Source organism: Petromyzon marinus, unplaced genomic scaffold (genome assembly GCF_048934315.1).
Source record: "Petromyzon marinus isolate PM22_M1 ecotype Great Lakes invasive population unplaced genomic scaffold, UKy_Petmar_22M1.pri1.0 PM_G_Scaffold_14, whole genome shotgun sequence".
Taxonomy (NCBI): domain Eukaryota; kingdom Metazoa; phylum Chordata; class Hyperoartia; order Petromyzontiformes; family Petromyzontidae; genus Petromyzon; species Petromyzon marinus.
In genome coordinates this window covers 3197486-3208850 of record NW_027422695.1, presented here as the reverse complement: position 1 = coordinate 3208850, position 11365 = coordinate 3197486, and positions in this window count along the sequence as shown.

Genomic DNA, 11365 nt, shown 5'->3' with positions numbered 1-11365 from the left:
TGCTGCATTCCGAGGTGGGTTGACCGCCGCTCCCCCCTCCCTCCCCGCGCTGTCACGCGCCACGCGGGGAGGAGCCGCGTGCCGCGGCGGTCTCCGCCAGCATGGCCTGCAGCAGGCCGATGTAGCGAACCGTCGCGCGCAGTGTCGCCGCCCGCGACGGCCGGAGGCGGTCCGGCGGCAGCAGGCGACGCAGGAGCAGGAACGCGCGGTTCAGGTTTCGCACCTGAGGGGACGGACACGCAGACGGACGGACGCGTCAGTGCCCGGGATGGACGCCGCTTGGCCCTTAAGCGACGGCGCTCGAGGGCCAAGCGGCGTCGAAGGCGATTGACGATCCGGTGAATCGCCGATTCGCTTCCGGTCGCTCGCTGGCGGTCAGTCGCCCTCCCTACCGCTCTTCTCTCGCCACCAGCACGGGATTTTTGTTCCCGTGAATTTAACTCGTTCCGCCACCCGTGGGCGAGGACTCGGTTCGACCAGACTTCAACCGTCTCGCGTCACCCCGTGCCGTGTTCCAACAACCGCACGCCAGGCCACGATAACGCGAAGTCATAGGAATAGGTTTTACCCTTTTAACTGGCACAAAAACTGACACCTTTATTCAAGGCATCATGTTTGCAATAACCACAACACAAGGAGTCAAAATGCAAACAAAAGAGACAACTCTGATAATAATATGCACTGTCCTTGAATTTGATTGGTCCACACCCGAGACGGCTTTTCTTAGAGCCTAGTCTCCACTGGTGTTGGACCAGATGACGCCAAAAGGCGTACGAGGGTAAAACCTATTACTATATCTTGTTACTGGCAAAGGAGGTCTCATAATGTAAACGCGAAGTCACTCAAAAGCACGGGGAGAGAAACGGACGCGTGGAAGGATGGGCACACGGACGGACGGACGGATCCGAGTTTTAAGTTAAAAAATTATTTGTTTTACGCGGCGTCCTCGTCGCGGGCCATCTCTTCGCGCGACGATGAGCGACTTTACGTTTTACACCTCAGACGTTTGAAAGGGCACCCGCCAGCTCTCCCAGTGGCAGCTATCCTCGTGCTGCACCACGTGACGCCCGGCCTGCAAGTGGGGGCCAGTCAGGAGGAGGCTGTCGCTGCTACGTGCGGTCCCAACTGATGTAGGTGCAGTGTCAATGTTTAAAACGTCACTCACATGGACCACGATGGGCTACTCTATTCACGTAATCGCTGGGGTGGCCTGCGAGATCCGAACTGAGTCTCGAACGTGCCACCGCTGGGCCATATCACCCCCCCTCCCCTCCCCCCCCAAGTTTTATTTTAGTCTGATTCAACCTAAGGGGATCGTGGCTTCTCACCCGGAGCCTTTCGCGCACGTTCGCTTTGCTCTTCCGAGCTAACGCGGCAGCAGTCGCTGTCCTCGGGGAGGCGGAGGAGCTCCAGCGGGAGGAGCGCGAGGAGGTGGAGCAGATGGCGGTGGAGGTGGTGGAGCAGACGGCGGTGGAGGTGCTGGAGCAGACGGTGGTGGAGGTGCTGGAGGTGCTGGAAGTGCTGGAGGGACCCGTGAGAGTCCTGCAGAGCCCAGCTGGAATCTGAGACCCCTTGAGAACCAAGCAGGACGACACCGCTTGCAGCATCCGCTGCTGCTGTGGCTGCTGGTGGTGGTGGACCTGCTGCTGGTGGTGAACCTGCTGGTGGTGGTGGTGGTGGACCTGCTGCTGGTGGTGGACCTGCTGCTGCTGCTGGTGGTGGTGGTGGACCTGCTGCTGCTGGTGGTGGTGGTGGACCTGCTGCTGCTGCTGGTGGTGGTAGTGGACCTGCTGCTGCTGGTAGTGGTGGACCTGCTGCTGCTGGTGGTGGTGGACCTGCTGCTGCTGCTGGTGGTAGTGGTGCTGCAGGAGGACGATATCGACGAGACTTGGCTGGGAGCCGCCTCGCAGCTCGCCGCGCTGCACGGCAGAGAAGAGCTCCGGTGCCGGGGTGCGGAACAACCGGGGTGGCGGCGCCGGGCCGCCCCCCCGGTGGCCCGGTGCTCGGCGCTGCGGAAGGAGAAGCGCAGAGCGAGCGACCCCCTCTCGATGGGGGGGGGGGTATATTCGTCGGCCTGCTCTTCCACGCTGGCCAAGACGACTCGGGGAGAGGCGGCGGCCACCCCCACGCCTCGGCCCGCCGCACGCGACCTGCCCCGTTGGGCTTCGACTGCCGCGCCACAGAGACCGCCACAGAGACCGCCAATGAGACGGCCACACGTCACTGACACACCGCGGTCGCCCTCGTGGCAAACAGCAAACACAGCCAACACAGTGAACGCAGCACAGCGAACACAGCGAACACACCTCAGCGAACACAGCCAACACAGTGAACACAGTGAACACAACACAGCGAACACAGCACAGCGAACACAGCACAGCCAACACAGCACAGCGAACACAGCGAACACAACACAGCCAACACAACACAGCATAGCCAACACAGCACAGCCAACACAGCACAGCAAACACAGCGAACACAGCGAACACAACACAGCGAACACAGCACAGCAAACACAACACAGCGAACACAACACAGCCAACACAGCAAACACAGTGAACACATCACAGCCAACACAGCACAACACAGCCAACACAGCGAACACAACACAGCCAACACAGCAAACACAGCGAACACAGCGAACACAACACAGCCAACACAGCACAGCGAACACAGCGAACACAACACAGCCAAAACAGCACAACACAGCGAACACAGCCAACACAACACAGCCAACACAACACAGTGAACACAACACAGCCAACACAACACAGCCAACACAACACAGTGAACACAACACAGCCAATACAACACAGCCAACACAACACAGTGAACACAACACAGTGAACACAACACAGTGAACACAGCAAACACAGCGAACACAACACAGCGAACACAGCACAGCGAACACAACACAGCCAACACAGCACAGTGAACACAACACAGCCAACACAGTGAACACAACACAGCCAACACAACACAGTGAACACAACACAGTGAACACAGCACAGCGAACACAACACAGTGAACACAACACAGTGAACACAGTGAACACAACACAGCCAACACAGCAAACACAACACAGCGAACACAGCAAACACAGCGAACACAGCACAGCCAACACAGCACAGCGAACACAACTCAGCGAACACAGTAGAGCGAACACAGCACAGCCAACACAGCACAGCCAACACAACACAGCGAACACAACACAGCAAACACAACAAGGCGAACACAGCACAGCCAACACAGCACAGCCAACACAACACAGCGAACACAGTACAGCCATCACCGCCCCTCACCGGCTGGCCAGGCCAGGGGTGCCCCGGGGGTCGGCCCGGCTCCGAAGGCCCCGCGGGTCCCGGAGGCCACTGCCGGAGTCTCGCCGGGTCCGCGGAGGTCACGGGTCCCAGAGGGGTCACGTGGCCCCACGGGTCACGTGACCCCCGGGAGCCGGCGTGCAGCTGCTCCGTGGCGCAGGGGGCAACGGGGCTCTGTGGTGCATCAGAGACATTCACAAGGCACGTCACGTGCATCAGAGGCGTTCACAAGGCACGTCACGTGCATCAGAGGCGTTCACAAGGCACTGTGGTACATCACAGGCGTTCACAAGGCACTGTGGTGCATCAGAGGCGTTCACAAGGCACGTCACGTGCATCAGAGGCGTTCACAAGGCATGTCACGTGCATCAGAGGCATTCACAAGGCTCTGTGGTGCATCAGAGGCGTTCACAAGGCACGTCACGTGCATCAGAGGCGTTCACAAGGCACGTGATTTTGTTTCTGCTGAAGGTCAAGTCGAGGTCAAAGTGATTTGCCGCTCAGGTGAGCGGCGGTGCTCGTGTCCGGTTTCACAGCCCTGAGCCGATGGTGGAAATTCCATATTCCTCTGGCGGGGCCGATCCCTTTCAACTCCCCCCCCCCCCCCAACAAAGTGGTCGTTATTTAATCGACCCTGGCAGGACTGAAAAGGCGGCGGGAATTAATTTCCTGAAATGTCGGAGATAGGCGCACGCGAATGAAGATGCATACACACACACACATGCATTCATTCGTTTGCACTACAGATCGGTGAAATAAATGTGCGGTCTTAATGAGGACCTACTGTGCAATGTGTGTTGACGTTCGCGACATCGCGGGGGGGGAGGGAGGGGGGGTGGCGAGGGAGCTCCGTTACCTGTGAGCGTTGTGGGATGGCACGGCCGTGCGAGGCGTCGCGCGCCGCCACGCAGCAGATCACCCCGGCCGGGGGTGCCGGCGGGGCGCGCCTGGTGCCTGCCTGGCTCACAGCGGCAGCAGCAGCAGCAGCGCCAAGGGCTTTCACGCCGTGCCACAATAACACCCCACTGCTACCACCACCGCCGCCGTCATAACTACTACTACCATCACCACCATTGCCACCATCAATATTACAACCAGCACTACCACTACCAACACGACCGTCAATACCACTACTACCATCACCACCATTGCCACCATCAATATTACAACCAGCACTATCACTACCAACACCACCGTCAATACCACCACTACCATCACCACCATTGCCACCATCAATATTACAACCAGCACTACCACTACCAACACGACCGTCAATACCACTACTACCATCACCACCATTGCCACCATCAATATTACAACCAGCACTACCACTACCAACACCACCATCAATACCACTACCATTGCCACCATCAATATTACAACCAGCACTACCAACAACACCGTCACTTCCACTACCATTGCCACCATCAATATTACAACCACCACTACCAACACCACCACCATCATCAATACCACTACTACCATCACCACCAATGTCATAACCACCACTGCCACCGTAATCAATACCACCACTGCCATCACCTCCGCCGGCACGTGGAATAAGCCGCCCTACCTGCGGCACACCTGCACAACTCGCAGCTCCTGGGTGGGGCTCACCGGACCGAGTCTCACCTGGAGGACTCGGGTCTACCCGCAGCGCACCCGTGCGGCGACTCGCACCTGGGTTGCCGACACTTGCGTGAGAGGCGCCCCGCGGATTGGCGTCCAACCGGGGCGCGCCAGACCGCGCCTCTGCGTCACCTCCGCTCCTCGCGCCCGCACGAGTCCCGGCGGCGTCTTCGCCGTCGCCCGCACCGCGACCCGCGAGCTCGCCGCCCGCCCGCCCGGCTTGCCAACCGGGCGAACGCGACTCCGGCTTCGGGCGGGGCGCCCGCCGCTCGCCCGCCGCCCACGCCGGCGTCGACACCGGCCGCACGCCCGTCGTGAACCTCCAACGAGCGTGGCCCTTCTGAGAGCCTGGCTGGCACTCAGCCACGCCTGGCTGGCACTCAGACACACCTGGCTGGTATTCACCCACACCTGGCTGATACACAGCCACACCTGGCTGGTACTTATCTACACCTGGCCGATACACAGACACACCTGGCTGATACACAGACACACCTGGCTGATACACAGACACACCTGGCTGATACACAGACACACCTGGCCGATACTCAGCCACGCCTGGCCGATACACAGACACACCTGGCTGATACACAGGCACACCTGGCTGATACACAGGCACACCTGGCTGGTATTCACCCACACCTGGCTGGTACACAGACACACCTGGCTGATACACAGGGACACCTGGCTGTCACTCACCCACACCTGGCCGATACACAGGCACACCTGGCTGGTACACAGACACACCTGGCTGGTACACAGGCACACCTGTCTGATACACAGACACACCTGGCTGGTACTCACCCACGCCTGGCCGATACACAGGCACACCTGGCTGGTACTTATCTACACCTGGCCGATACACAGGCACACCTGGCTGGTACTTATCTACACCTGTCTGATACACACCCACACCTGGCTGATACACAGGCACACCTGGCCGGTACACAGACACACCTGGCTGATACACAGGCACACCTGGCTGGTACACAGGCACACTTGGCCGGTACACAGGTACACCTGGCTGGTACACAGACACACCTGTCCGAGGCACACCTGGAGGTACGTGCAGGTAACCCTGCGATAGTGAGACTAGCCCGGTGCCGACACCACGTGACGCAGCGCCTGCGAGTGGCCACGTGGTGCTCGCGGCTGCAGCCTCTCCTCCTCCTCCTGCTAACGAGTCGGAGTTGGGAAAAGTCTCGCTGGCAGCGCTGCACTGCATGGCGGTCGTGACGCTGCTGCTGCTGCTGCCTCTGTTGCCGATGATGATGATGTCAGATAGCGACAAGGGCAGTGATGATGATGTCAGATAGCGACAAGGGCAGTGATGATGATGCTGTCAGATAACGACAAGGGCAGTGATGATGATGCTGTCAGATAGCGACAAGGGCAGTGATGATGATGCTGCTGATGATGATTCAACTGATGATGCCACTTAATGCTATCGCAGCTGATGATGATTGACAAACATGATTATTATATTCTTTGGGTCTTTCGATAAAGCAACGTAAATAGAAAAAATATATAAAAATAATAACAATATCATATAGCGGGAGAGCTGCTGAGGCAGTAAACATAAATGTGATTCCTGCAGTCACGACAGCTTTAAGTCATTCATATTATGGTCATCGCAAAACATCCTAACGGCTCGGCATTGTACGAAATGCATAACGTAACCCAAGAGCTACAGTATTATTACTACCACCACTGCTTAACGCGGTGTTTGTTGTTGTTGAAATTAAGAATGGTCACATTCTCCAGAAAGTGCGTCTATGAATCTGGAGACTACGGTAGAGAACGCACAGAGTTGGGGGTCTGCCACGCGTCCACAACCCCCCCCCCCCCCACTCGGCTATTTGTAGCTCGAATAACAAACGTCGTAAACTCGAGACAACAGACCGTCCTGCTGGCCAGGTGAAGCTTCACTTTGTGCCCCAACTCCTTACAACATCACCACCACCACCAATGTCGAGTCCAGTGAACGATCATTAACAAGCCCTCCACAGCGCCGGCGGTAGCCACCGCTCCACACACACACCGAGTGAACAATTCACTATTCACTAGGCGCACTCCTCCTTCAGCCTGCCCGCCTTGATTCATCAATCAGTGGGATGCGACACTAATTTGCATAATTAATTGGCCGATGCCTTGACGGCCACATGACGCTGGGAAGCCACGCGCGTGGATGTCAATGATTGCCAATCGGGTTAATGAGTTAATTGCGAGAGCACGTGACGTGGACGCGTGTTTACAAGGCCATATTGGCACTTAACTATTATATTCATCACTTGCACGAGTGGGTGGAGGTTTATACATTGTGTCCGTGTGTGTGTGTCTGTGTGTGTGTCTGTGTGTGTGTGTTTGTGTGTGTGTCTGTGTGTGTGTCTGTGTGTGTGTCTGTGTGTGTGTCTGTGTGTGACTGTCTGTGTGTGTATGTCTGTGTGTGTCTGTGTGTGTGTGTCTGTGTGTGTGTCTGTGTCTGTGTGTGTGTCTCTGTGTGTGTCTGTGTGTCCGTGTGTCCGTGTGTGTCTGTGTGTGTGTATCCGTGTGTGCGTGTCTGTGTGTGTGTGTCTGTGTGTGTGTCTGTATGTGTGTCTGTGTGTGTCTGTGTGTGTGTCTGTGTGTCTGTGTGTGTGTCCGTGTGTGTGTCTGTGTGTGTCCATGTGTGTGTGTCTGTGTGTGTGTCTGTGTCTGTGTGTGTGTCTGTGTGTGTGTGGAAGCGTAACACATTGTAGTGTAGTGGTTAGCGCTACGCTGCGCTACGAACCCGGCGACCCGAGTTCGATTCCCGCTCACGGCCACCACCGGTGACGATTATTTTAACCGGTCCTGGGCCTCCCCTAGGTCGTCTCAGCCTCAAACGAGTAACTGCTGTGGTGTGTGAACATCCCCACTGGGGAGACAAAGGCGGCCGGGCGTTGTGGATCGAAGTCCTGGGCGAAGCCGGGTAGTACAGCTAGTATTTTATAATCAAGGCCATCTGTCACACTTATAACGTACTCGGTACATGCTGTCAGCTCCACTGAAACAAATTACGTAATTATCTTCATTATGAAAATCATGCAGGTCAATCACCGTGGCGTCAATTATTTTGAAAAATATTGCAGAGCATTAATGTAATGGACGATGCCCATTTATTAACGACGTTAACGAACCTATTTGTTATTGATGTTTTAGTTTTTCCCGGTCAGGAAATAAAACAAATTTAAACCAGCTACAACAATCACGGGGATATGACGGTATCTAGCAGATGGATCGTACGATCATCACGGATCGTACGATTGTTGTTGATACGGCGTAGTATCACCACGTCGCGAGGACCCTGTGTAGCGTCGGACATATACAGCACGTGCTGCCCGGTGTCTACTTACCTGTGGTTGGGGGCACAGTCAAATTGGGGGTGCCACCCTGCGCTGGGGAGAGACAGGGAGCCGGGACGTTGAGGGGCCGGGTTCTCCCCCCACCGACCCCGGGTGAGGGGTTGGGGATTTCTTCCAGAGCCATGATGATAAACAAAGGCAGGCCAAGCCCACTTTACCACGCCATTTGCTTAATCGGGACAGTTGCACGCACGCCTCTTAACTATGCTCAGATATATTATTGGTTCTTTCGGTAAAGTCACGTTGAAGGGAAACAATAAAATAATAGAATATATATAAAACAATAAAATTCTCACGACGTTTCGACCGCAACACAAGCAATCATCATCAGGTGTGAAAACCTGATGATGACTGCTCGTGTTGCGGTCGAAACGTCGTGAGAATTTATTGTTTTATATATTTGATTATTTGATTGTTTCCCTTCTACGTGGTGACTTTACCGAAAGAACCAAGAATATGAATCACTGCAGTCACGAAAGCTTCAAATCAAAATTCATGCTCAGATGTGTTTTTGGCGTCTTTTTTTCCCCCCAAACGTTATTCCAGAAACGTGCGTTCCGTATGACGTCACGTGACGAAGTGTCCGTCTGGAACTCTCGCGAAGCGGAGCGGCGGCCTCCACCACCCCTCCCCCCTCCCCCCGGCTCGCGAGGCGGATTTCGCAAGCGTTTCTGAGATTCCCTTCAAATGACCTTCGATTGACACACACACCCACCAGGAGGAGGGGGCACAACACTTCACGTCGATGCCCTGCGACGAGGCGAACAAACAGCATGTTGATTGGACGAGTCGAATTATGGTGAGAAAAAAAATATTTATTTGTGTAGAGCTGGAACTTGGCCCAAATTAAGTGAGAACTATTTTTAGCACGATGGTTAGCGTAGTCGTTGGTGATTTGGCCGACATCAAATGTACACATTTAAGGGTACGGTTTAAACATTAGGCGGTTGTTGCTTGGATTCAAACCCAGGGTCTCGGCGATTCTGGCTCAATGCCCTCGCTGCAGATCCGTCCATCCGTCCGTCCCAACGACACTCAAGATAAACAACTGGAGCTGCTCAGAAATCCATCAGCAAAAAAAGGCATTTTGAGATGAAATTGGGTTTCAAATAGATTTCAGTGAGGTGCTGCTCAGTTAGTCCTGAAATTTGCGGATAAAATAAAAACCAAACAGACGAATACATGATCATAGGGGTTTTCCCCTTTTCTCCTGGCAACGAAACAGCGGCGTTAAGATGTTAAAACACCAAAACTGAAACCTTTTAACAAGGAATCACGTTGCTGCATTAACCACAATGCTTGTGGTCAGAATGCAAACAAAAACAACACACTCTGATAATATTTGATGATGCATTGTCTTTGAAAACTGATTGGCCCACACCAGAGACAGCTTTCTTAGGAGCCTCGTCTCAGACGGTGTTAGACCAGAGGACGCCAAAAGGCCAAAAATGCGTCTCTGGTGTAGACCCAAGCAGTTTCAAAGACAATGCATCATCATATATGATCAGAGTACGTTTTTTGTTTGCATTTTGACCACAAGCATTGTGGTGAATGCAGCAACGTGATTCCTTGTAAAAGGTTTCAGTTTGGCGTTTTAACATCTTGACGCCGCTGTTTCGTTGCCAGACAAAAAGGTGGACAAACCTACCATCACTTTTTGGCGCTGGCAAAAGGAGGTCCCAGGATGAAGACAAATGTTGTCTGACCATTGTCGCGCGTGGCAGGACTTGTAACACACAAACTACATTCCGCTGCAAATCATGAATTACCTCCGTGATAGAGGTGTTTTTTGTGTTAGATCGCGTAAATATATGTGTCGTTAAACCCGCCACCACCCGACGCAGCCAGTTAGTTTGTCCCGTGAACAGAACGTGGCCCAATTCGTCACTAGCACGGCAACAGCGGTGCGCTGGAGAGCAAAGCCCAAACATGAACAACGTGAACACGACGTTTCGTCAGTAATCACAACAAGCAGCTTCACCGACGTTCGGTGCTTCTCGGCTATCGGCCGTCAGAGGGGCCTGGCCGGATTTCCCTTGCCGCCCCTCTGGGCATCACCGACCGAGACCCCCAGCCGACGTGACTCTTGCGTCACGTGCTGCGCCGCCCCCGGCCGTTCGTCCGGCCCGGGGAATGAATCTCGTCACTTGGGGACCACGACAGTCACCAGGGGCCCTTCTTGATGACGGAGTGGCCTTGGCAAATCCCCCCAAGCCTTTACAATCAGCGGTGCAGATTTGTTGTGTGGTAACACCGCAGTGCCGCTGCAATGCCAGCGCTTTTAAAGCGTAGGCCGATCAATGATTTTACTTTCGTCGGAGGATGTCTCTGTTTAAGACAACATCATGGTTTATAATGGCTGCTGTGAATTATACGAAGCATTTCTGAACGGTTTAACACGTAGCAGGCTGTAACGAACATTATCATCCACGAGAGGTTTTTGTGGGGTCAGATCGCGTACAAATATAAATGTTGTGTCGTTAAAACCCGCCACCACCCGACACAGCCAACCAGTAAGGGTTGTCACATGAACAGAACGTGGCCGATTCGTCACTAGCACAGCACGAGTGTGTAGTGTATAGTGTAGTGTATATTAGTGTATAGTGTAGTGTATAGGGTAGTGTATATTAGTTTATAGTGTAGTGTATATTAGTGTATAGTGTAGTGTATAGTGTAGTGTATAGTAGTGTATAGTGTAGTGTATATTAGTGCATAGTGTAGTGTATAGTAGTGTATAGTGTAGTGTATAGTGTAGTGTATATTAGTGTATAGTGTAGTGTATAGTAGTGTATAGTGTAGTGTGTACTAGTGTATAGCGCAGTGTATAGTGTAGTGTATAGTAGTGTATAGTGTAGTGTATAGTGTAGTGTATAGTGTAGTGTATAGTGTAGTGTATAATAGTGCAGTGTATAGTGTAGTGTATAGTAGTGTATATTAGTGTATAGTGTAGTGTATATTAGTGTATAGTGTAGTGTATAGTGTAGTGTATAGTAGTGTATAGTGTAGTGTATTGTGTAGTGTATATTAGTGTAT